Genomic DNA, 24,894 nt, shown 5'->3' with positions numbered 1-24,894 from the left:
GAGGTGGATGTAGTGCTGGAATCAAAAAGGCTCACCTTCCTAAGTTCAAATCTGGCCTCAGAAAATGAGCTGGAGAAGGAAATGGAAAAAGACTCCAGTATCTCTGCCAAGAAATCCCCCAACAGGGATTACAAAGAGTAGGACTCAACTGAAATGACTGGAGAACAGCAATCAAGGTAGAAAGGCCTTGAGCATGGGACTATCAAGGGATTGTGTGCCAAATGAATAAGGACTAGCCTAGCCAGAGAAAGCCTGGCTATTTATCAAGTGATGAATCTTTGGCCATAGATACTCTCAATGCCTACTAAGGTGTGGAATTTGAGTCTTCTTGGGGTTGCATCAGCCTTCATGGAGGAAGTATGAACACTGATGAAAACTGAAGATCCCTGAAGTGCTCATCCCACAATCACTTAACAACTGGGTGTGGGAGGAGGGGGTGGTGTCCAGAAAGGCTTCTTGGAGGACACACCACCTGAGCTGAAGGGCATTAAGGATTCCAAGAGGCAGAGTTGAGAAAGGAAAACATTCACATCATGGGGGCAGATTGTGTAGAGTCAGGGAGGTGAGAGAGGGGATGTGATGCATGTGGATGCATAAGCAAGTTTTTTTGGTTGTATCACAGAATGTATGAGAAGGAGTGGTATAAAATAAACCTAGAGAGATGGGTCGTGGATGTTGTGGAAGTAAAATTTAAAAAAAAAAAAACATGGCAATTGATTAGATGTGAGCAATTGGGGTGAATGAGAGGAATTGAGGACAATTCTGTGGTTGCAAACCTGGGGGACTGGAAGGGAAGTTAGGAAGGAGGGTGGGTAATAGGGTTAAGATAACGAGCTGTTTGGAGCCTGTTGAATTAGAGATGTGTACGGGTCATCCCGGTGGGGATGTCCAATAGGCAGTGGGTGACGAGAAACCTTAGGAGATAAAGACTCGGGCTGGGAATGTAGACATGTAGAACCTTAGAGGACATCCAATAAACAGGAAGCCACTTGAGCCCAGGTGTTGTTTTTTTATTATAGGCTTGGCATTCCTAATATCTATCACAGTGCCCTGGAAACAGTGGATACTTATTAAGGGTTTGATGCCCCAACTCTCAACTAACCTTCTCATTTTACTTCTTTATTAAGTGTATTCTAAATTTAGTAGGTATCAACAAAATAGACATTTAAATATACAAATAAAAACAACTGTATACTAAACTATATTCATAGCATCCTACTCTCCTATTTTACAGAAGAGAAAATCAAAGCTGACAGTCTACTAATAGAGAAAACCATTTAACTAAGGAGATACATTTAATATATAGCAAGGTTGGCATTTGAGCCAATGTACTTCTACTCCAAAGCCAGTCCTACTTCCACTGAACCAGGAGGACATTAGCTGGCACATCCTTGGTATGTTTGCAGAGCAGGTGATCTCCAGAATTCTAGCCTTCCAAAAGTACCATATCTCTCTTAGGTACAGGAGACTCCTTCACCTATTTGTGAGGAAGAAACCCTGTGAATATAAGCTCAATCCCTGGGCAGTCTCCTAGGCTGGCTGGCCCTCCCCCAAGACTCAGCCCAAATAACCCCTGTGATTAGATAAGGGCCTCATATCAAGTCAAACACCAGCCTGTGGTCTCCCTCCTTACTTTTCCCTCCTCTTTCCCTCCTAGTTTCCCAACCCCAACCCAAGGCCTTATTCATTTGGGTCCTACTAATCTCCCAGGCTCCACAGGGCTCTTATCTAAGGGAGACAAGACTCTGGGCCTAGGAGAAGAGGAGATCTGACCCATAGTGGAAAATGTACTGAATAGAAGTAGAGAATTAGACACAGGGAAAGGGGAACCAAGGCAGGAGGAAGGATAAGGTGGGTTCCATGAAAAGCAGTCTACCATGTCCATTCTTGGGCCAAAGTTATATGAGATGAACTTCAAGATGGGATGAACGCTAGCCTACTCATCACTTCATTTTTTGTAAATTAATATTTTTTCAATTATCAAGTGTTAATTTTTTCTACTTGCCTCAACTAAAATATGCATTATTTCTTGATCCATGCATACAGCTATTAACCTATCAGCAAATAAATATTTATACAGTGTTTAGCCTGTGCCAAGCACTCTGCCAAGTGCTAGGGAATACAAAGAAAAAGCAAAAACAGCCCCTGCCCTCAAGGGGCTTATACTCTAATGGGGGAGAAAAAATAAATCAGTACATACAAGATAAAAGGAGTGCAGATGAGATTCAGACTTAGAGGGAAGGACACTAACAGCTGTAGGAACTGAGAAGGCTTCCTGGAGGAAGTGGTGACTGAAGGGAGCCTTAAAAGAAGCCAAGAACTAAGTGTCAGGTGAGGAAGGAGGGCCTTCCAGGGATGGGAGGCAGGTAGTTCAAAGGGAACCACAGATGGGCCAGTATGGCTGGAGTACAGGGTGGAAAGGGCACTAATGTGTTAGAAGACAAGAAAGGCAGGAAGGGGCCAGATTATTAAGAGCTTTCAATACCAAACCAAGGGGTTTATATTTGATATAATAGATATATTTGATATATAATATAATAAATATGTAATAGATATATTTGATATTTATATTTGATATAATAGAGGTAATAGAGAGCCATTGGAATTGAGTAAGAGAGTGCCATGGTCAGACCTGAACCTTAAGAAAGCTACTTTGGCAGCAGGGAGGAGAGTATATGATGAGACTTGAGAAGAGCAGCGGGAAGGGTATTGCTAGGAGGATCATTCTTCTCAATTAGCAGAACTCAAACCGGCTGCTCAGGCCAATGCTTGAGGCAATAGCAGAGCCAGCACAGCACTCAGCAGGGCATTCCCTTTCACTCTTGGCTTATAGGAGTACAGAGCTAGAAGAGACCTCGAAGGCCATCTGGCCCACCCCATTCCCCCTCATATTACAAATGAAGCCTAGAGAGATGACTTGACCAAGGTCACACAGGCAGTGAGTGGCAGAGGCAGAGCCAGGTTTTCCATAGTACCTCTCTGTCTCCTCCAAATAAATAGTGCCATGGATGAGGATCAAACTGAAGATCTTGATATTATCAGCATCACATTCTAACCAACTGAGTTCACCCTCCCTGTGAAGAGAACCTCCTCAGAGGGCAATGCAGCAGGGACTTTGCTCATATGGGAGAGAGGCCTGAGACTCCCAATACTCTTTCCTGGGGCCAGGCCCCCCAAGGGACCTGTTTAGTCTACATTAGGACACTCATCCCACCGTACCAGATTCTCTTCCCAGCACTGACAGAGGGGACCCACAGGGAATGCCAACTGGCACTGAAGACAGAAACATCCAACACTGCCCTAGAAGTCAGAGAATTTCAGTGTTTAAAGGGACCCCAAATGGCCTTTAGTCCAACCCATACCTGACCAAGAATTCCTAACATCCCCAACAAGTGGTCACCAGCCTTCCCTTAAAGACACACCAAGGCAGAAACCACCCATTACCAAGACAGCTCATTACACTTTTTTGTTGTTATTCAGTCATTTCAATCATGTCCAACTCTTTGTGACCCCGTTGGGGTTTTCATGGTAAAGATATTAGTTTGCCATTTCCTTCTCTGGATCATTTTACAGATAGGGAAACTGAGGCAAACAGGGTTAAGTGAGTTGCTTAGGGTCACATAGCTAGTAAGTGCATGAAGCGGAATTTGGACTTGGGTCTTCCTGATTCTAGACCCTGCACTCTATCCGCTGACCCATTTGGCTGCCCCATTATACCTCGGAATGGTTCTAGTTGTTACAAAGTCTAAATCTGCCTCTGCAATTACTACTCATTGCTTCTAGTTCTGTTCTCTGGGAGGCTGGGGTTAAGTCCCAGTTCTGCCACTAATGTACCATATGCGACTTGGGTACTCTGACTCTCATTTTCCCCAAATGCAAAATGAAAAGGTTGGATTAATGATCTCCATGTTTAAAGGTCTCTTCTAATTTTCACATTCAATGCTTCAAGGCCCTTTCCATCTGTGACACTGGGTTCTGAGGCTCCTTCCAGCACTAACCTTCCAGGCTCTAAAGCCTCTTCAGTCTTTGATAATCTATGGTCATAAGTCTATATTCTAAAGTTAGCTCTAACAATTTCTGTTCTGCCCTCTAAGGTCTCTTCGAGCACTAACATTCCGTCCTCTAAACCTCCTTCCAATTTCTGACTGTCTGTCCTAAAGTTCCCCCCAGCACTAACATTTTATGGTTCAGGCCCAAGATACTATATTCTGAGGTTCCTTCCAGTTCTGTCATTCTAGGACTCTGACAATATGGGAGATCACGTGAGGGTAAAAGCCAGGCTCTGGAGCATACAGACCAGAGGTGGGTGAAAACCACAATAAGACAGACATTCTCTCAGGAGCAGGCAGAGGTGGGTCAATGCAGGGCTGCGTGTGAAGGGTTTTCTTCTGTTAAGTGGTCCTAGTCTACCCCACCTGCTCCTGTGCCACCCCCTGCCACCCCACCTCCAGCTGCCCAAGAGTTAGCAAGACAAAGAACAAAAGTCAGAAGCGGGGGAGGTAAGGGGCTGGGGGTGGGGGGGAAAGAAGCCAAGAGCCATATCCACTCCTAGGGACAGGGCACTTTAGCTTTCTCCCCTTTGAAATTTCAAATTCCAGTTTGTGGACAAAGTCCTAGCTATCTCACAATATAGATCCCGAACCACTGACCAAACTCCACTCCAAGCAGCCACCTCCACTGGGGCTGGCCTGACCTGGCCACTTCCTTCAGTTCCCTGGAACCCCAAAGGCATCGGCCTCTTCTGGACTCCCCTCTACCTTTGCCTTTCCCTTGATCATAAGGGATTCCCTTTGGCCCACTAAAGCCTGCAGACTCTTTCTTGGAACTTCAAATGGGTTACACTCACTGGCAACCACAGGCAAGAGACAAGGTAGGATTCAGCTTGGGTGCCCCTTTCCTAAAAGCTCAGACACCCCTTCTCCCGTCCCCCATGGCAGACTGTAGTAGAAAGAGCAGGAGTCCTGGGTTCTGCTTCAAAATGCCTCTGCCAAATCCTGCCCCTGCTTCAACTCTGTAAGAACTGGGGCAAGTCATTTATACCCTTTCTGGGTTTCAGTTTTCTTCACTATATAAACAGAGGGTTCTTTCCATCTCAGATGGTCTCTGGTTTATGTACTAAGGGTCTTCCAGATCAACCATTCTTTATTTTCTGTTCAAAGGCTCTTCCCAGGCCTGACATTCTATGGTCTATGTTTTAAGGGCCTCTCCTGCCCTAACCACGTTCCAATTCTCTATATTCAAATACTCTATACCTTGTGTCCTAAGGGTCCTTCTACCTCTAAGCTTCTATGTTTTATGCCCAAAGGTTGTTTTCTGCTCTGACATTCCATGTTCTATGATTAAAGGACGATTCTTCCAACTCTGACCCCTCAAGGCCCTATCAATGCTCCTCACTGGGTGTTTGAGAACATGAGCGAGGCCTGGGAATGTTAGGGAGCTTTCCAGGTACATGAGTTCTGTCTATCCAACTAGACTTTAGGCCCCATGAAGCGGGGAGGGTGGGTAGAGGGGAAGGGTCAGTGTATTATTCATTTTTCAGTGTCTAGCATAGGAACCTGCACACAACAGGTTCTCAATAAACTTCTGTTCCTTAATCAGTTCATGCCAACTCTGACCAACAAATACGAGCCATTTTCTGTGCTTCCAAGAGAAGAGGGAGGGCACCCAATGAAGGCCACAGTCAAGAAGGAAATAGAGCCCCTGTGGTTAACTGATAACTGGGCTCAAGCCCTCTGCTCTCTGGACAGGCCTTGCCTGCTGACTTTCCTCAGCTGTTTCCCTCGATTAAGGTGAACCTACCTACCTGCTAATCATTGTTGGCCTGTTGATTCTGCCTTAAAAAATTAACAGGGAATTAGTTTACCGCTTGGTTTGCCCCCTAACCCCAAAAAAGGCCCAGGCCAGCAAGATGGACCCCCTGAGTTATGCAAGAGGCAGTGTCCTCTCACTATTCACCACTTCTCTTAGAAGGTTAGATTTTGGTCTAAAGTCAACAGCCTCTTTTTCCCCCTCTGGGCCTAAGCAAATTTGTTCAGATCTTCTTTCTAAAGGGGAGATAAAGGTGCCTGGTGAAAGAGGTTTATAAACAAGTACACAGAGGCACGGTGTTATGGAAAGATCAGTGGATTTAAGACCAGAAATGCTGGGTTCAAATCCCAGCTCCACCTATGTGACCTTGAGCAAATCACTCCCCTTCTCTGTGCCTCAGTTTTCTTATCTGTGAAGTAAGGGGACTGAACTAGGTGATCTCTAGAGTCCTTTCCAATTCTAAAACCCTATGAGATTATGCTAGGATGGGGAAAGTAGTCACTCTGAGGAATGGTACCTCTCAGGGATTCGGCAACCAAGTGGAAAAGTGGTGGGGAGTGACCTGAATTCGGAACCAGCAGCCTGCGACCAGGAAGGGGTCAAAGGTGGGTCAATGAAGACTGACAGAGAGCTAAAGATACTGGGTTGAGATCTAGGAAACCTGGATTGACACTCTTGGGCCAGTCCCTTGCCCAAGGATGGCCTAGACCTTGTTTTCTTTATCGGTACAATGAAGGCATTAGGCTAGAACGATTAGGCGAGCCCAGGAGTGAGGAGCCCTATAGTCTAAGGGCTGCACTTGAGGACCTAGAGGGCCACATGTCACCTCGAGGCTGCAGGTTCCCCACCCCTGGACTGGAGCCTACTTGGTTCTGACATCTCATGTTCTAAAGTCCCTTCTGGCTTCTATTCTCTAACTCAAAATCTTTTTTTTTCTCCGTATCTTAGTTACCTTACCTGCCAAATAGAGCATACCACCCTATAAAGGTCCCTATAATGATAATCAATAAACTGGCCAAAAAAGAATCGTACTATCGAAAAGCCTGGGCTCCAAAGCATAGAGCCAACTCATCATTATCTGGGGGCCATTTCCAGGATTAAAAGGAGTTGGGGGGAAGAGGGAAAAGTGGGAGGATGGAAAGAAGTTTGTAAAATTCCTTGGCAGCTACTCTGGGTAAAGGGTGACCAGGGAAGGAAGGGGGTAGAATTGTCTCCAGCGAAGGTTGGGGCTTGGCTATGGATTTCATTTACAAGGCAACCTCCTGTTATAAGGAGCTGACTGGTGTGATCATTTAACTGTTTATCTGAGTGCCCAATTGTGCCCAGTCCTCCGCAGAGGGCTGAGGGACAGTCCCAACCCTTGTCCTTACAGAGATTACAATGTGGTAGGAGGGGAGTAATGGGCACACACATAACTACAGTCCAAGACGATGCCTATGAATATTATATAAATGATCAGACAGCTCTGGTATACATTTAAAGAGAATTGTGCCTGGCTTTCAGCTGTGTGGCTTCGGGTGAGCAAGTCTGAGCCTTAGCTTCTTCATCTACAAAGTGACAACAATAATTTTTGCCCAGAGCTGCTGAGATTAAATGAAATTATATAAAATTGCTTTGTAAAGCAGAATGCTCTTTTAGAAATAGTAACTATCATTATGATTTTTAAAAACCAGGGAAGTTCAGAGGAGCAAGAAGTCTTTGGGCACTGAGGATGATCAGGGAGGACTTTCTATGGATAACGCTAAATTCGAAAGGAGCCTTTAAGCAGAAGGTCACCACATAATAGGAGGTGATTAATAAACGGTTGTTTCCTTTCCCCTTCCCTTCCTCCCCCCAAGGAAGAATACTGTGAACAAAAGTACAGAGATGGGACTGAGGAAAACACATTTGGTGACCTGTGAGTGGGCCAGTGTGGCTGGATCAAGATGGGCTTGAAATGAGTAGTGATAGAGGCCAGATCGAATGGCAGGCTTTCAGGAGTTTATATCTGACGATGATTAATAATGGTGGCATATGAATGCGTCACACTTCCACATCACACTGTAGTTTACAAAGTACTTTCCTCACAGCAGTCCTGTGGGGTAGCGAGTGTAAGTATTACCATCACCCCCATTTCAACGATGAGGAAACTAAGTCTCAGAACCAAATCTGCTGCTGACTCACTGTATGACCTCGGGCAGGGTATTCACCTTCTCTTGGTCTCAGTTTTCTCAATTGTAATGTTAGGAGGGGTTGGACTAGACTTCTGAAGTCCCTTACAACTATAAATCCTATGAATGACTATGAAGTAGGGAGAAACTAATTGTGAGCTGGGAAGATAATACCCCAGACTAGATTCCACTTGGTCCCCCATCCTTGTTCGGGCATGTGACTCCTGCCCCATTGGCCTGGGGGCTGTTGTTTTCCTCTGTGTTTGTGTTCCTCAGCACTATCTACACTATTGGCCTTGAGAGGCTAGTGGGGTTGATCAGAGACCTTGAGAGGGGCCCATGGCAGAGGAAGAGACAGTGGCCAGCCCCACTGGGCCAGTGTGGTCCGGAAGTCCAGCTGGGGGGACAGAGCCTGGTTACCAATACCATCCCAGTGAAGACCAGACTCTGTCTCCCTCCCTTGGACTAGGGATCCTGGGGAAAAGTATCTTCCTCTTTAAACCCGAATCTGCTGTGTGGCCTTGGGGCAAGCCCCTTCCCTTCTCTGAGAGTGTTTCCTCACCTGTAACATAAGCATAGTAAACCATATACTGCCCACCTCAGGAGGCTGTCTTCAGGAATCACCTTTACTACAGCATCCCAAGACTAACTCACATTTCTGTCATGACTAAAGATTTGCAAAGTGCTTTCTTCATAATAACATGGTAGCCTAGATAATGCAAGTATCATTATCATCCCCATTTTACAGATGGAGAAACAGACTCAGAGAAGTCTTAGAATCAGAGGAGATTAGATCTAGAGCTGGAAGAGACCTCAGAGCTAATTTAGTTCATCCTCTTCATTTTACAGATGGGGAAACTGAGCCACACGCACACACACATATACACTGTGACTTGTCCAAGATCGCAAGGAGTTGAGGGCAGAGCCAAGATTCACACTCAATTGTACTGAATCCCAGAATCAGAGGATTGAAAGGCACCTCAGAAGCCATCTAGTCTAGCCCTTACACAAACTAATGTCCCCTATAATATACAAATGATCACAAGGCCTCTGCTCGAGGACCTCCTTCCACAGCTTGAAGCGGCCCTTTCCACTTTGGGGCAGTTTCATTGTTAGGACATTTTTCCTTATATCAAGCTGAAATTAACCTCTTTCTTTGCATCTTTGACTCATTATTCTGCATTCTGTCCTCTGGAGCCAATAGAATAGGTTAAATCTCTCACCCACAAGACAGTCCAGTCTCCCACATCTTCTCTTCTCCAGGATAAATTAATGTCCATGTCATAAAGTCAAGACTCTTCCCCAACCTGGTGGTCCTTCTCTGGACACTTTCCAGCTTAGCAAATGTCGTAAAACTGCGGTGCCCAGAACAGAATTATAATACTCTAGAGGTGTTAACTAAATTGCCCACTGTCACCCCCACCCCAGTATTAGAGGCAGGATTCAAACCCAGATCTTCTGACTCTGAATGAATACAGGATTCTTTGTACTAACATACTGACTCTCAGTGAGACAAGGATGGGAAGGCACTTTGTAAGTATGGAGTACTATTGAATAACCAGAATCAGTTTAGCAGGAGGGGACTGGACTAGGTGGTCTTTGAGGTTGTTTTTGGCTCTTGTAGCCTATGGTACTATGAGCCCCTGGGGTTTCCTCAAATCAGGACCTCAAGAACCAAGCAGCCCTCACCCTCACAGCTCCATTAGGTGGAACCAGGAAGAGAAAACCAACCCCGACTGGAGTCAAGGTAGCCAAATGGATGGAAAATCTGCCCCCTGCTGGTCAACGCTGAAGACTGGGCTGGGCAGGGCAAGGTTGAAAGAGTAAGAACAAGCCCACCTGGGCTCTGAAGCCCCCTTAAAGTCCTTTCCAGAAATCTCAGCCTCAGGGTGACTATCCATGCCTGCTCCACTAGCCTACCGGGTCCTCACAGCCCATTGCTTGGCAAAGAAGAGGAGGGTAGAAGAAAACACTGAAAGAGGAGTGATCCTAATCACTTCTCTCTTTAGGTCAGGCAGGAGCTTGGGTTCTGAACCGGAGCAGGGCTGACAGTCCCTTGGAGGGAGACCCATAGGCCCCCAATTTTGACCTTCCTGGGACCCTGTGTCTTTGCTGGCCCACTCTACCATCACCACGCTCAGAACACCTCCAGCCTTGTCCGGGAAGGCAGACAAAGTCAACAACAGGAGGTGGGTGTTCTGGTAAAGGGTATTTTGGCAGCTCTCTGTTCCTGGGGACAACTCAGGGCCGGGGGGAGGAAGCGGGGAGTACGGGGAGGACAGGGTGAGACTGGGACATAGGGCAAAGTGAGTGAAGCAGACTGTCCCCATCTGGTTTCCCCAGGTGCCCAGTCAATACTAAATAACAGCCTTAATTCATTAGGGGGAAATCAGTGAAACTTTATCATTAAGTGCCTACTGGGTGCCAAACACCATGCCAAGTTCTGGGGATACAAAAGAAGGCAAAAAGAGGCCCCTCAAGAGCTCATAGCCTTAGGGAGAGACAATATACGAACATATATATTCAGGGCAAACTGGAGATCATCTCCAGGGGAAGATGTTAACATTTAAGGAGACTGGGAAAGAATTTTTGTAGAAGGTAGAATTTTAGTAGAAACCGGAAGGAAGGCAGGAAGTCGAGTGGGGGAGGAAGAGAGTGCTTGGATTTAGGGGCTGGAGCATCCAGGTGGGGCAGGAATAGCAAGGAGGCCAGTGGCACCGGATGGAAGAGTCCCAGGTAGGTGTGGGGGAGGTGGAAGGGAGAGGGGAAGGACCAGCAGAAGATACACTGTAAGAAGACTGAAAATGGTAGGAAGGGGCCAGGTTAGGGAGGGCTTTAAATGTCGGACAAAGGATTTTCTACTTGAATCTGGAGGTAGTAGGGAGATACTGGAATTGATTAAATGGTGAGGGGGAGGCAGGTATGACATGGTCAGACCTGTGCTATGGTCACACTGTACATGTATACATGCAAACATGCACAAACACATGTGTACAAACCTACTCACAGGTTCACAAAGGGCCTCCTGAGGTCATATTCTCAATTGGTCAATTAACAAATATTTGCTGAGTTCAGCATGGAACTGGCAGCTTCCTCAGCAGGCAGAATTGGGGCTCAAATTCAGGCCTCCTAACTTGCCATTGAAGGTTCTTTTTTTACTAGTCTTCACGGCATTGCTAACGTTTCATGGGACTGAAGCACCCAAGACTGTTCTTCCCAATCATGATGAATAAAGTGAAATGGGATTAGTTAGGACAAAGGTTCATAAGCTTATTTGTGTCTCAGACCCTTTTGCCTGAGGAAGCCTATGGAACCCTTCTCAGAATAATTTTTTTAAATGAATAAAATAAAATATATAGGATTACAAAGGAAAACAAATCTATTGAAATATAGGTATCAAAATATTAAAAAAAAAAAGTTCAAGGAGTCCAGGTTGAGAACACCTTGAATTAGGGGCACTTCCAGGCCCTATTGCCTCCTTTTTCTGAAGAACCCTATCCTGACCCAGAATATCCATCCAACCACCTCTCACAGGTTCCCTGGGGGATGTCGAGATGACTGGGTACTCCTAGATAGAGGACAGTTAAGTAGCAATTGGGAGGGGGAAGAAGTAAAGAATCCAAGCCTAACCCAGTCTTAGAACCTGACTTGTAGCACAATGCTCTGGTTCTCAGGCCTGAAATCCATGGATCTAGGACTAGAAGAGATCATAGAGACCACCCTATCCAACCTCCTAATTTCACAGAAAAGAAAAATGAGATTCAGAGAAGGGAAGTGATTTGTCCATGATCCGACAGCTAGTGACAGGACTAAGATGTGAATCTAGACCCTCTGACTCCAAACCCAGAACTCCTTTCATGAAAACTTGCTATACCCCTGGTGCCAATGAGGCTTTCTACCTTGCTCCACCACCCCCCCCCCCACAATGGGAACAACTGTACCTTGTGGTCCCTGGAAGACAACTGAGACGGTGTCTGACATCCTCTTGCAGCTTCTAGGACCCCAGGGAGCAGGAAGGACATCATCCTCCGTGGGATGCCCTCCCTGATACCAACCTACCCCAAACCTGGGGTTTGGGGTAGACGGTCTCTAAGATCCCATCCAGCTCTGTGAATACCCAGACTTGCATCTAGGGAACCCAAGGAGGTTGGGCAGGCCAACCAGCAGGCTAATTCTAATCCCTTAATGCCAGTCACAATGAGATTTTAGGGCAGCCAGTGGCCAGGCTCCATTCAGTGGGGAATTATCCTATTGGAAGGGACCCTGCAGCCTAGCCTAGAGGGTGCTGAGCTCCTCCACCCTCTACCCCTTTCCATCCCTCCATGCTCAGCTCAGAGGTGGGCAAGCTGCCACAATGGCTAAGACCCCTAGGTTTCGGTCCTACTGACCTTTTTGTGGGACTATATACAAACCAGTGCCTTGCTCCACTAGCTGTGTCTATACTACTTCAATCCTGAACTTTAGTTTCCTTCATTTTGGTATAAAGTGTTGGGTCAGAAGGTCTCTAAGATCTCTTCTAGCTCTGACATTCTACATTCTGATATTCTATTTGGTCTATGAAATATACACACCAGCTCTTACCCTCAGATCCAGGATTTTCTACCTTTTCCCTGGTGGATCTTTTAATAGAAGCTAATAGTATTAACAATACCTACACGGTTGGAGGTTACTCTCAGCTTGGAGTCAGAGAAGGTAGCTCAAGGAGTACCTACTGTCAAGAATGGGAGCTCCTTGGCTTACCTAGCCCCATGACCCAAACTCTGTCCAAGAGCAAAAGTGATGAGCAAGGACTCAGCTTCCCTAGCAAGGGCTAAGAATACTTAGCAAAGGAAGATATCCCAGACTGGAGTGTGGATGAGTATTTTTCATGTCTTCTTCAGCTGAGAAGGGAAGATAGCAAGGCAGGAGAGAGCATGGGTGACCAATAGGGTCAGTCTACCCACCCTCCTACCACGTGCCTACCTCTATGCTTCTGGGCTGCCTGTTCATTGCTAAGTATCTGGACTCCTCCTAGTGGACAGAGCTGTCAATACCACCTGGGCCCCTGCCGAGAGTTAGTACCTCCCAGACAAGAACAGCTTCAGTTACTATCTAATCACAGGGCAGGCTATGCCCCAATGTTGATTAATTACCATGTTGGCCAATCTCAGACCAGGAGAGCCTGCCATTCCACCTGATCGTCCACCAATCACAAACTATACGTACTCTCTGCCCTTGAATTATAGGGCAGGTTCCATCACAGGTCTCAAGGTGGGGAGGACTACTTTCTTACAAATCACGATCCAGAAAACGTTAGTGTTCTAGCTATGACAGGGCAAGACATGGAAGTATCCTGCCAATGACAGTCTGGATACACCACTATTTACTACTAATTACAGTCCAAATGCCAACAATATCCCAGCACAATTCAGAGCACACAACTTTCCCAGGAACATCATAATAATTAGCTGGCACTTAGATAACGGTTTAAAGAGCTTTTTGCATATCAATTAAGCCTCACATCAACCTGTGAGGCAAGTACATCAAACATCATTAAACAGCACTGACTTTGGATTCAGAAGGCCTACTTTATAATCGTCATCATCATCATCGTCATCTCTCGGCTGATTATTACCAATGCGACATTGGGCAAATTACTTAATCTTTTCTTACTCTCAGTTTTCTCATCTACAAAATGAAGGAGTTGGACCAGATTCATCAGCTCTAAAGCTAGGTTCCTACCATCTCTATTTTACAAATGTGGAAACTGAGGTGCAGAGAGGTTAAGTGATTTGTTCGTGGTCACACAGCTAATAAGTGCCACAGGCAGCATCTCCTGACTCCAAGCCCAAAGCTCTGTCCATTACACCATGACTTACTACCGTGCCTAGCACGTAGGTTGTGCATGATAAACCCTTAATGACTTCATTTGTCTGTGCTGCTCTGGGCCATCTTCCCTGATAATAAAGATTGGTTGAAGATTGTGTTTATTAGTTATCATTAGAGTTCCAAGGTCTCCACCTATCTTAATGTTGTAGTACCTGTTTTCTTATGGGAAACCTAATCATGAGGAAGCTATTTAGTTCTTATGTGTAGCCTATGCTGACCACATAGAAAAATCCAGTTCATCAGAACCCACTTTCTGGAAAAATCTGCTTTAAAATATATTTGTGTGTGTGTATATATATATATATATATATATATATATATATATATATATATATACATACATACATATATATACATACATATATATACATGTATATATATACATATATATGTATATGTATATATACATATATACGTGTGTGTGCGTGTGTACACACATATATATACATACACACTACACACACACACACACTATACACACACACACACACACACATGATTATCTTGAAATAAAATTATTGTAAGAGATTGTCTTGAAAGATTCCCATCGCAGGTAATTTTTCCAAGCTGGCGAGAGAGTGAACAAAGCCACAAAGGGTCAACTATGTGCTTCTAAAAGACAGATTTTAAAGAAGACCATCAATGCTCAGTCCTGCGTCCTAGCTCCAGAGCATGCAGACCAAGAGAAACAGACCCACATACCTGACTTCTCCTGAAGGTTGGCCTATGAAGAAATGGAAAGGAAACCCTGGGCAACCCCAGCCGAAATTCTGCACGCTTCCCCATCTCTTTGTGATGGTTCGGCCACATGCTTTCCCATTCCACCGCACTATGAACCTTACTAAAAATGGACTGACTTGACGATTGTACTCCAGTGCTGAATACATTTTGAATCTAGTTGAAATGCCTGTTCTCCTCTGACTCATCATATTGATGCTCTTCTTGGGCTGTGGCCCCATTTGTTTTCCTCTGTGCCCTGAACCAGTAGCTCATAATACTCCTTACCCACCCGCTGAAATTCTACTTTCATTCATCAGATCTCATCCAGAATATTGTGTTCAGTTATGAACACCACAGTTTAAGAAGGATATGGATAATATTAATAGCTAGTATTTATATGGCATTCTGAGGTTTAAAGGGTGCTTTACACTTATTGTCTGATTTTGTCCCTATAACACCCTGAGAGGTAGGTCTATTACTATCCCTCATTTTACAGATAAAGAAGCCAAGGCTGAGAAAGGTTAAGTGGTTTGCCCAGAGTCACAGAGCTTATAAGTACCTGAGACTGGATTTGAAGTAGGTTTGCCTGATTCTAAGCCCAATGTCCACTGTGACACCTAGCTGAAGACTGTCCAGACAAAAATAGCTAGCATAGCGATGGACCTTATTGTTGTTATTTAGGTGTTTCCATCATGTCTGACTCTTTGTGACCCCACTTGGGATTTTCTTGGCAAAGATACTTGAGCGGTTTGCCATTTCCTTCTCCAGCTCATTTTACAGATGAGGAAACTGAGGCAAACAACATTAAATGACTTGCCCAAGGTCACACAACTAGTAAGTGACTGAGGTGGTATTTGAACTCAGGTCTTCCTGACTCCAGGCCTGGCACTCTATCCACTGTGCCACCTAGCTGCCCAGGAAAGACCTCAAGTTTGTGTCAATAAGCATCAATTGAAGGAATGTTTAGTATGGAGAAATCTCAGAGGAGACAATTTAGCGATCATTTATTCCCATCTTTGAGTGATCCATGGGCTTTCTTTCTTTTTTTTTTTTCAATTCAAATGTGAAGCATTTATCTTTTCTTCCACTTTGCAAGCTGAAGAAGGATTAGATTTGTTCTGTTTGTCCCTGAGAGCAGTCCCAGGAACAAGGGCTGGAAGTTGCCATGAGGCAAATTTAGTCTGGATGCCAAGATACACGTCCTAACAATTCGAGGTGTCCAGAAATAAAGTGGGCTGTCTACAGGGATGTAGGAAACCACCTTCTTGGAGCTCTTCAAATAGAGACCAGAGAACCATTTTTGGGGTGGAATGGAGATTCCTTTTCTGTTATGGGTTAGACTAGATAGCCTCTGAGGTCCTTTCTGATTTTCAAATTTTGTGAAGCCCATGATTATGTAATTGCCTATGCAAACATAGCTCATATAACATTATCTTGACCAAGATAGTATAACCAAACTGTAGGGCAAATCTGCAAAACCCCACCATGTCTTTTGCCCACTTTTAAAATTTCTCTATGGAACTAACTGGTGTCCCCAACATCCAAGGCTGGAGTTCCCTGTGTTCCTCTTCTCCCAGATTATCTACCATTTCTAAATGGCGACCAAACCAAATTCTTGGTTCTATGAAAGCACTTCCCTGATCACTCTATGAATCTAGATGAGGGAGAATAAAAATCTCTCAGGAAAAACATCTCTTCCGTTGACAAGAGCTAAAGCAACTTAAGAAACACAGTTAGTCAATAGTGACTTATATGCACTCCTATGTGACAGGCACTGTTCTAAGCACCAGGGATGCAAAGAAAGCCCCCAAACAGTGCCCAGGCTCAAGGAGTCCACGGCCTAAAGGGGGAGACTATTTTCAAAAACCTATGTACAAACAAGACATACAGGATAAATGAAGGGTAGTCACAGAAGTGTACTAAGATTAAGGAAGACTGGGAAAGGATTCTTGCAGAAGGAGAGACTTTGGCAGAGACTCGAAGGAAGCCAGGGAAGCCAAGAGGCAGAGATGAGGAGGACAGCCAGAGAAAATGGAGGCAGGAGATGGAATATTTTGTGCAAGGAACAGCAAGGACCAGTGTTACTAGATTATAGAGTACATAAAAGAGCGTAAAGTGTAAGAAGGCTAGAATGGCAGGAAGGGGCCAGGTTATGTATGGCTTTAAAAGTCAATCAGAATATTTTATTTGATCCTGGAAGGTAATAGGGAGTCACTGGAGTTGATTGTGAATAGGGAAGGTAAATTGGTCAGACCTACATTTTAGGAAGATCAGTTTGACAGCTGAGGGGAGGATGGCCTGATGTGGAGAAAGCCTTGGGGCAGGAAGATCAACCAATAGCCCAGACAAGAGATGAGGCCTGCACCAGGATGGTGGCAACATCAGAGGAGAGGAGAGGACATAAACAAAAGCTATCACAAAGGTACCTGGCAACTGAATAGTTAAGGGGGTGAGAGAGAATGAGCAGTTGAGGATGACACCAAGGTTATAAGTGAGCATCTGGGAGAATGTTGACAGTGATAAGATCTACTGGGCATACAGTTTGAGATGTCTAATAGGTAAATTGGAGATGCAAGACTGGAGGTCAAGAATGAGATTAAGGCTGGAAAACTAGAACTGAGAATCATCTGCAAAGAGATAATAATTGAAACCATGGGAGCTGATGAGGTCACCAAGTAAAATAGCATAGAGGGAGAGAAAAGACCCAGGACATGCTCTCAAGGAACACTGACAGCTAGAGTGACATAGATGACGATCCAGCAAAGGAGAATGAGAATGAGCAGAGAGGTAGGAGAACCACGAGGGAGTGACAGTCACAAAAATCTATAGAGAAAAAGGTTTCAAGGAGTAGAGGGTGATCTACAGTGTCAAAGGATGCAGAAAGGTCAAAGTGGATGAATATTGAGGAGAAGACATTAGAGATCCTTAATTAAGAGATAATTAGTAACTTTGGAGAGAGGGGTTTTGACTGAATGATGAGGTCAGTAGCCAGACTGCCAAAAGTTGAGAAATGAGTAAGAGAAAAGGAAGTGGAAACCCTTCTTGTAGAGTGCCTCCTTAAGGCCACCAAAGGGAGGAGCTAGCTATCTGGAAATGGACGTGTCAAGTGAGGGTTTTTTGAGGATGGCGAGACAAGGGCATATTTTAGGTGGCAAAGAAGCAGCCAGTAGACACAGAGATTAAAGATAAGTGAGAGAGTTGGGAGAGTTCTATCACAGAGGAAAGATTAGGTTTTATTCCACAGAATGTAAACCCCTTGGGGGTAGAGATTGTTTCATTTTTGTCTTTATCTGCTCAATGACTCTTAGGCCTGCAGTCATCCTTTGTTTTGGAAAAGGACAAGTGGAAGGGCTTCTCAGTGAACTGGATCTAAGCGAGGAATTGCTGTACAAAGTCCTTGGCCTCATTCTCTCTTCCAGAGTCATTGAAGGTCATCAGCAGGAAAAGTCCGGATGACGGGTGATGGCCGGGGATGCAGTGGAGTCTTTGATGTCTAACCAAGCTCTGAGGGCTCCACAGCACCACCTGCTTCTAGTTAGTCAGTCTGCCTGAGAAGGTTTTAGGGGTGTGGCCCCTGCACACGTTACAGCTCCTTAGAGCCACAGGTGAGAGCTCGGTGAAGGTGAACACCCAAGGTGGATGAGCAGCCCTCACACCAGAGAGGCTAGTCCTCCCGGAAAGCCCCATACACCCCTAGGTCTTAGTAAGTGTTCCTTAATTGGCTGATTGATCAGAAAGGCTTCCTCAGAGAATATCACCCACAAAGAACCCCCACCACTCAGTACCTAAAAAGGCAGCATTAGATTCCTCCAGACTCATGACTGATGAACAAATAGGGGGGAAATGGCTCTGGACGGTCACGAGGAGGCAGGTTCTGCCGCTCAATCGGCTAACTCATGTGACCTTGGCCAAGTCTATTGTCCTCTCTTGGGCCTGACTTTCCACCTCCACAAGGTGATCAGGATGGACTAGGTAGTTTCTATGGTCTCTTCTAATTATGACATTTTATGTTCTATCCCAGATGTGTAAGCTTCAAGATTCACTCTCAACAAATCACTAGCCTGGGGGCAGCTAGGTGGTGCAGTGAATAGAGCACCAGCCCTGAAGTCAGGAGTTCCTAAGTTGAAATTCGGCCTCAGACAATTGACCCATGTACTAGCTGTGTGACCTTGGGCAAGTCACTTAACCTCAATTGCCCTGCCTTCCCCCCTCCAAAAGAAAAATTAGAGCCACAAAACAAATAGCTAGCCTCGCCTCAGACTAGACATACCTCCTTCCACTCCCAGTCTCCAGAACGAGTTTTTTTCCCTGCTCCCTAAACCCTCTATTTTGCTTTCATTTCTATTCTTTTCTTAGGGCAGTGTTTAAAGTGCTGGACTTATGCTCAGAAAGAGCAGCGTTCAAATCCTGCCTCAGACGAGTAGTTGTGTGACCCTGGGCAAGTCCCTTAACCTCTGAGGTTTTCAATTTCTTCATCTATAATAGGAGGCAATAATAAAAATGCTAATTGGTTCAGTGGACAGAACACTGGGCCTGGAGTCAGGAAGATATGAGTTCAAATCCAGCCTCAGGTACTTCCTAGCTGTGTGACCTTGGGCAAGTCGCTTAACCTGTTTGCCTCAGTTTCTCCATCTGTAAAATGGGGATAATAATAACGGCACCTACCTGGAAGGCTTGATGTGAGGATCAAATGAGACTATATTTGTAAAGCACTTAGCACCTTGCTTGACACATAGTAGGCGCTATATAAATGCTTATTCCCTTCTCCCTATTATTAATAGGTTAATAGTAGTACCTAGGGCAGCTAGGTGACACAGTCGATACAGTGCCAGACCTGGAGTCAGGAAGACTCATCTTCCTGAGTTCAAACCCAGCCTCAGACACTTACTGGCTGTTTGACCCCGGGCAAGTCACTAAACTCTGTTTGCCTCAGTTTCCTCGTCTGTAAAATGAGCCGGAGAAGGAAACGGCAAACCGCTCCAGTATCTCTACCAAGGAAACCCCAAATGGGGTCACAGAGGGTCAGACACGACTGAACAATGACTGAACAAGAAGTAGCGCCCACCTCACAGGTTGTTGTAAGGATCAAAAGAGGAAACAGGTAAAGTGTTTGCAAACCTTAAAACTGCCAGTCTTAAAGCTACCTTTCTTCTCCCTCCTACTTGGGGGCAAAAAAAAAAAAAAATTCCTTCCTCCTTCGTCAGGGACTCAGATAGTCGAATTAACGTCTCATTGAATTGCAGATGAGCTATTGTTTTAGGCTAGGGTTTGTCCTGGAAGGGACCGCGGGTTTAAACTAAGGTGGGCTACCTAGGGGCGCGGTGATCTCTCGTGGTGAGGAGGAAGCTCTGGTCCTTCTGTCTAGGGGAGAAGGGTTGGGGGCACTGGGGTGCTTCCAGGGAATACTCAGCCCAGCTGGGCAGAGGAGGAGGGAGGAATGTATTCAATATTGCTGATGAAAAAAATAAAGGTGATGTAAAAACAGAAGTTATCAAGAAAAATATTTTAGAAAAATTATAGCATTTCAAAGCTCTTTCAAGGACCCCAAAGTCATTAAACAATATAGTTAACGAATAATTAAAAATGAGTACCACCCAGATGAGGGTCATTGGTATTGTGAGCAGGTCGCAACATTTTAAATGAGGAATTTTTTAAGAGAACTGGAGTAAAAGATGTCAGCAAAAAAAAAATGTATGAATGGAAAAGGTGGGGTAGTCATATGGCGAGGAGAGATAAAGCCTGTGTACTTTTCAAATAGTGATGACAGCTAGCATTTAGGGGCAGCTAGGGGTCACAGTGGATAGAGCGCCAAGCCTGGAATCAGGAAGACTCATCTTCCTGAGTTCAAATCTGGCCTCAGACACTTATCAGCTGTGTGACCCTGGGCAAGTCGACCCTGTTTTCCTCAGTTTTCTGATCTGTAAAATGAGCTGGAGAAGGAGATGGCAAACCACTCCATATGGGGTCAGGAAGAGTTGGACAGGACTGAACAACAAACAAAAAGCATTTATACAGTGCTTTAAGGCATGCACAGCACCTTACAAATATTGCCACACTTTATCCTTACAACAAGCCTGGGAGGTAGGTGCTATCATTATTCCAATGTTATAGACGAGGAAATTGAGGCAGAGGTTAAGTGGGGTCACCCAGCTACTCTCTGAAGCCAAATTTGAACTCGCTGCCTCAGACGCTCAGATGTCAGGAGAAAGTAAAGAAGGAGCATCAGAATATAGAGGATGTGGACTAGAGCACACAAGATGGGCAAGTATCTGAATATGTGAAAGTATTTAGATGTATCTGGATTTAGAAGGGACCTCAGAGAGGGCATCTAGTCACATTTTGAGCTGAACAGGAATTTGCCTTATAACGTCCCAAGTATTCACTCATCCAACCTCTTTCCTTGAATCCTCCCAGTGGCAGAGAGTTCTCTACCTGATAAAAAGCCCATTCCACTATTGGGCAGCTCTGATTTTTAGGAAATTCTTCCATATATTGAGCTTATATTTGTTTCCCTAAATTCCCAAGACCAAAGTGACTATTTGTCTTTAAGGCATTGTGTCTCTACCAAGCGCAGGTTGAAAGGCACCCTGTTAGCTGAAAGATGGAAAACTATTCATTTTTTAACTGGAATCATATCAGCCTATAATAGGAGGGGCTAGAGAAAGAAGGGGGCTATTGTGTTTTGATTGGAGCCTGTTATAACAAAGCAGGGGAGGAAGGAGTCACAAATTAGGGAAGGGGGGCTGTCAAGATGAGGAATTGTTTCAAGGTTTCTGTTAAGGCAGGATGCATTTAAAGACTGGGACCTCTGCCCCAAGTTGGCCACAGTGTGATTTTACCAGTCCTGTGAAGAAAATCCTAGAAATGTCTAACCCTTCTCACCCCTAGCTCCACCCCTGGTGCTACTTTAGCCAAAAACCTTTACATTGCCTTAGTGTCCCTGGGTCCTTCATTAAAATATAATACCCCAGGACACACAGACAGAGGCATTCTATCTTTGTTCTAAGGTCCCTTCCTGTTCTAACACTCTGTGTCCTAAGGTCTCTTTACTTCTGACATTATAGGATTCTATCAGATGGAGGGTGGGGAGAGAGACTTTGAAGAAGATGGAGGCAAGTGGAAGCTCATAAAATGAACTTTGTCTCTAATCTACCCCATAATTTCCTGCTGTTCCTTTTCTGTCTGGGGCTTCCTTGTGGGTCCTGGATGACACTGGCCCAAGGAACATGCCACCAGCTCTTCTCTAAGGCAAACTAATTTCTCCCCATTTCCCTGTCTCCTACCAGAGAATGTTTGGATAACTTTTAAACGGCCCCTTCTCTAGTTCTCTCCTCTGTGATTGCTGCTGCCCAGTGGGCTCCCCTTTTCTGGGGCCTGAGAGGTCATCCCCACCCTAGCGACCTCAGACTTGGCAGGCTCTGCTACAGACAGAGGCTCAAACAGCAGCCTGTCTGTACTGAGGACTGATGTTTACCCAGCGGAGTAGCCTGGGGAGACAAGAGAGGGAAGACCTGGCCAGGCCACACTTAGAAGGCTGCAGGCTTCAGCCTACTCCTGACTTCCGTGATGCTCCTTGCTCTATCTGAGGGTGTTTGAGGACCCTTTCAGCTGGAGACTTGTAATCCTATGATGCTATGATCTTCTGCCAGCCCTGGGCTCCCTCCTAATCGTGGACCTGTCCAGTGGTGGGATTCAGTCGGTCTGCACTGGTTCAGTAGAACCAGTACCCAATTTTAGGTTTAGTTCCTTGAACCAGTTGTTAGCGGGGCAGCACCTCAGCTCAGTTCCGTGGAGAACCAGTTGTTAATTCATTTGAATCCCACCACTGGACCTGTCTGGAGATGGAGCTGGCACAGACCCCATCCTAGTGATCCTATGTGGCTCTGGGCAAGTCACTTAACCTGTCTGAGCCCCTTTCTTAGTCACCCATCTGCACAATGAATATTGCTTGTACTACACCTGTCTCCCAAAGTTGTAAGGAAAGGGCTATTTGAAGTGGCATAGAGATGCCAGTTGTTATTATCATGCCCGCTTTCTCTTCTGAGTCTGACAACAGCCTCATGGGGGTAGCTAGATCAGATGTTATTAATTTCCTTTTTACAAATGAAAGGGAGGGGGAAGAGGAATTTATATAGCACCTACTACATACTAGACACTGCACTAAGTGCTTTAAAAATATTATCTCATTTGATTCTTGTAACAATTCCTTAAGGGAGGTGCTGTCATTTTTCCCATTTTATGGTAGAGGAAACTGAGGAAAATAAAGGGTTAAGTGACTGGTTTAAGGTCCCATAGCTAGTAAGCCTCAGAAACTCAAATGAGCCTCAAAAGCTAGCAACTCGCCCAAGGCCACTGATCTAATTAATGGCAATACTGGAGGCTTAATGGGCCATGGAAAGATGTTTAGCAATTATAATTCAATTTCAGCAGGTCAGGTGACCTGCTTGAGAGCAATGAGGCAAAAGGCATCCCTAAGGCCACGGATGAGCAAAGAGGTGGTCCAATCATAAACTGAGAATGAATTCAGGAATTAGGGATCTACAGACCTAGGATCCAGTCCCAGAAGTTCTCCAGGATTTTGCCAGCTCTGGGTCTCAGTTTCTTCCTCTGTGAAAACAATCAGTTGGACTAAATGATATCCAAAATTCCTTCTAGCATTAACATTCTCTGTTCTAAAGGCCTTACCAGCTTTCAGCAGTCTATATTCTACAGGCCCTTTCATACGGGACATTCTGTGTTCCAACGTCCCTTCCAGCTCTCAATATTCTATACTTTGGGGTCCTCTGAGAGAAATAACAAGACTTAGCAATGATTTTTCCTATCTGCATGCATGCATAAAAAGAGTAGATGAAAGGGGGAGACAACATCCAAATAAATACATGCAAACAAGCTACATAGAGGATAAATAGGAAATAATTAACAGAGGAATGGTACTAGAATTGAGCGGGGTTGGGAAAGGCTTTCTGAAAAAGATGGGATTTAAGATGGGACTTAAAGGAAACCAGTGAGGTCAGTAGACAGAGTAGAGGAGGGAGAACATTCCAGGAATAGGGGGACAGCCAGAGAAAATGCCTGGAACTGAGAGACAAAGTGTCTTGTTCATGAAACAGCCAGCAGCTGATCCATTATCATAGACCTAGAGACGCAGCATGCATGATGGATGGATGGATGGATGGATGGATGGATGGATGGATGGATCGATGGATCGATGGATGGACAGATGGATGTATGGATGGATGGTTGGATAGCTGGATGGATGGATGGATGGATGGATGGATGGATGGATAGATAGACAGACAAACGAACTGATAAATAGACAGCCAGATAAACAGACTGATTGATTGATTTAGATGCACTGAGATGGACACACAAAGAAAGAGAGCAATAGATAAACTCTCATCCTTTTAACTTTCAACTCCCTCTTCCCATGTTTCTTATATACTTATTTGTGCACATGTCCTCCACCAACCTCACAGAATGTGAAGGGAGTATTTCATTTTTAGTTCAAAACCCATATTTTGTTAAATTTTCTTATGAAATGTGGCCTTTGAGTGTGAGTTGAAAAAATGTACCTTTTAAGTATATGAGGTTTTATTTCTATTGATACTTTTTGCAGGAAAATTTAAAAAAAAACCAGGGTGGATATACTGTTAATACCTACTAGAATCATATCGGAGAATCTGGATTCAACTACTGATTAGGCTCCATAGAATGCATGTGTTTGGGGGCAAGTCACTTCATCTTTTTTTGGCCTCATTCGTAAAATGAGGGTTTAGATTAGATGATGTTAGATGCTTTCCATCTCTAAATCCTATGATTTTAGCATTTCTTTGTCAACTTTCTTTTTTTTCTTGCTATTTCTCTAACAAGACACTCCCATCTCCCACCTCCATGCACTTTCACTGACTCTCCTCCTTGACTGGAATTTTCTCTGTCTCTTCATCTTCACATCTTAGCTTCTCTGGCTAGCTTTCTTCAAGTCCCTGTTAAAATCCCACCTTGTAGGGTGCTTAATATACACGGTAATAAACAAACCAATGAACAAACAAATAAATAAAATAAAATCTCGTCTTCTATAAAAAAAAAAAAACCTTTCCCAATCCTCCTTAATGCTAGTACTTTCACCATGTTGATTATCTTCAGTTTATCTTGTATATATCTTTTGTACATAGTCATTTGCATACTCTCCCTTCCCTCCCCCATTAGACTGTGAGCTCCTTGAGGGCTGGAGCTTTCTTTGCCTTTCTTTCTAGCCTCAGCATTTAGTACAGTGCCTGGTACATAGTAAGAACTCAATAAATGACTGTTGATCAACAGACTGGCCAGGCTTCCCCGGGAATGGGTTCAG

The 24,894-nt window shown here is 44.7% G+C and overlaps 1 long non-coding RNA gene across 4 annotated transcripts; it reads left to right on the top strand.

Annotated features, from left to right (window-relative positions):
* Positions 1 to 4,652: 4,652 nt before the first annotated feature.
* On the top strand, positions 4,653 to 14,730 carry LOC118841829. 4 transcript variants are annotated; one of them, XR_005009872.1, is made up of 3 exons: positions 4,653 to 4,870; positions 9,968 to 10,147; positions 14,450 to 14,730. It is a non-coding gene; the product is annotated as an uncharacterized LOC118841829 (long non-coding RNA). The 4 variants fall into 4 exon arrangements; XR_005009873.1 differs by having other exon boundaries at positions 14,446 to 14,730; XR_005009871.1 differs by having other exon boundaries at positions 14,380 to 14,730.
* Positions 14,731 to 24,894: the final 10,164 nt, after the last annotated feature.

This window comes from Trichosurus vulpecula, chromosome 3 (assembly GCF_011100635.1).
Source record: "Trichosurus vulpecula isolate mTriVul1 chromosome 3, mTriVul1.pri, whole genome shotgun sequence".
NCBI classification, from domain to species: domain Eukaryota; kingdom Metazoa; phylum Chordata; class Mammalia; order Diprotodontia; family Phalangeridae; genus Trichosurus; species Trichosurus vulpecula.
Note: the sequence above shows the minus strand (reverse complement) of the source record. Positions and strands in the feature narration are given on the sequence as shown.